The following is a 2,291-nucleotide window of genomic DNA, read 5'->3' as shown; positions in this document are numbered from 1 at the left end:
TTTTAATTTTTATATTTTTTTTCGTGACTCCACATGATCATGTACCTAAAAAAACACAAAATAACAATAGAATAAAATAAAATAAAAATTAGATAAATAAAATTGGGTTACCTCCCAACAAGCGCTTCTTTAATGTCAATAGCTTGACAGTGGCTCTCATGGAGCCACAAAGGTGATCAGGTCAATGTTGTATAGTCCCAACACCAAACTTAGAGTTTGGATATGGGGTTTTAACACCAAACTTAGAGTTTGGTTGTGGCCTCCCAACACCAAACTTAGAGTTTGACTGTGGGGGCTCCTCTTGACTCTGAACTGAGAGAAGCTCTTCATGCTTACTCTCTTTTGTCACAGAGGGATGGCCATGTGCCTTAAACACAAGGTAGTCCCTATTCAATTGAAGGACTATTTCACCTCTGTTGACATCTATCATAGCTTCTGCTGTAGCTAGGAAAGGTCTTCCAAGGATGATGCATTCATCCTCTTCCTTCCTAGTGTCTAAGATTATGAAATCAGCAGGGATGTAAAGGCCTTCAACCTTTACTAACACGTCCTCCACTATTCCATAAGCTTGTCTCAATGACTTGTCTGCCAATTGTAATGAGAACAAGGCAGGTTATACCTCAATGATCCCCAGCTTCTCCATTACAGAGAGTGACATAAGATTTATCCCTGACCCTAGATCACATAGAGCTTTTTCAAAGGTCATGGTGCCTATGGTACAAGTTATTATAAACTTGCCAGGATCTTGTTCCTTTTGAGGTAGAGTTTGCTGAATCCAGGTATCTAGCTCATTAATGAGCAAGGGAGGTTCACTTTCCCAAGTCTCATTACCAAACAACTTGGCATTCAGTTTCATGATAGCTCCTAAATATTGAGCAACTTGCTCTCCAGTCACATCTTCATCCTCTTCAGAGGAAGAATAGTCTTCAGAGCTCATGAATGGCAGAAGGAGATTTAATGGAATATCTATGGTCTCTATATGAGCCTCAGATTCCTTTGGATCCTTAATAGGAAATTCCTTCTTGCTTGAGGGACGTCCCAGGAGGTCTTCCTCACTAGGATTTTTGTCCTTCTCCTCCCTTGTGCATTCGGCCATATTGATCACATCAATGGCCTTGCACTCTCCTTTTGGATTCTCTTCTGTATTGCTTGGGAGAATTCTGGGAAGAGTTTCAATGACTTTCTTACTCAGCTGGCCCACTTGTGCCTCCAGATTTTCTATGGAGGATCTTGTTTCACTCATGAAACTGAAAGTGGCTTTTGACAGATCAGAGACTAGATTGGCTAAATTAGAAGTGTTTTGTTCAGAATTCTCTGTCTGTTACTGAGAAGATGATGGAAAAGGCTTGCTATTGCTTAGCCTGTTGCATCCACCATTGTTAAAGCCTTGTTGAGGCTTTTGGTGATCCTTCCATGAGAAATTTGGATGATTTCTCCATGATGAGTTATAGGTGTTTCCATAAGGTTCACTCATGTAATTAACCTCTGCCATGGCAGGGTTCTCAGGATCATAAGCTTCTTCAGAAGCTGCCTCTTTAGTACTGTTGGATGCATGTTGCCATCCATTCAGATTTTGAGAGATCATGTTGACCTGTTGAGTCGACACTTTGTTCTGAGCCAATATGGCATTCAGAGCATCAATTTCAAGAACTCCTTTCTTCTGAGGTATCCCATTCTTCACGGAATTCCTCTCAGAAGTGTACATGAATTGGTTGTTTGCAACCATGTCAATGAGTTCTTGAGCCTCTTCAGGCGTTTTCTTTAGGTGAATAGATCTACCTGCAGAATGGTCCAATGACATTTTCGAAAATTCAGATAGACCATAATAGAATATATCTAATATGGTCCATTCTGAAAACATGTCAGATGGGCACCTTTTGGTCAGCTGCTTGTATCTTTCCCAAGCTTCATAGAGGGATTCACCATCTTTTTGTTTGAAGGTCTGAACATCCACTCTAAGCTTGCTCAGATTTTGAGGAGGAATGAATTTATCTAAGAAGGCAGTGACTAGCTTATCCCAGGAGTCCAGGCTATCCTTGGGTTGTGAATCCAACCATATTCTAGCTCTGTCTCTTACAACAAAAGGGAAAAGTATGAGTCTGTAGACTTCAGGATCAACTCCATTCGTCTTTACAGTCTCACAGATCTGCAAGAACTCAGTTAAAAACTGATAAGGATCTTCAGATGGAAGTCCATAAAACTTGCAGTTTTGTTGCATTAAGGCAACTAGCTGAGGTTTCAGCTCAAAGTTATTGACTCCAATGGCAGGAATGGAGATGCTTCTTCCATCA

General features: G+C 40.7%; 1 non-coding gene across 1 annotated transcript; it reads left to right on the top strand.

Moving 5' to 3' along the window:
• Positions 1-1,859: 1,859 nt before the first annotated feature.
• On the top strand, positions 1,860-1,963 carry LOC112718741 (small nucleolar RNA R71). Its single transcript, XR_003161067.1, has one exon. It is a non-coding gene; the product is annotated as a small nucleolar RNA R71 (small nucleolar RNA).
• Positions 1,964-2,291: the final 328 nt, after the last annotated feature.

The sequence above is a fragment of the Arachis hypogaea genome, chromosome 10, assembly GCF_003086295.3.
Source record: "Arachis hypogaea cultivar Tifrunner chromosome 10, arahy.Tifrunner.gnm2.J5K5, whole genome shotgun sequence".
Classification (NCBI taxonomy): domain Eukaryota; kingdom Viridiplantae; phylum Streptophyta; class Magnoliopsida; order Fabales; family Fabaceae; genus Arachis; species Arachis hypogaea.
Note: the sequence above shows the minus strand (reverse complement) of the source record. Positions and strands in the feature narration are given on the sequence as shown.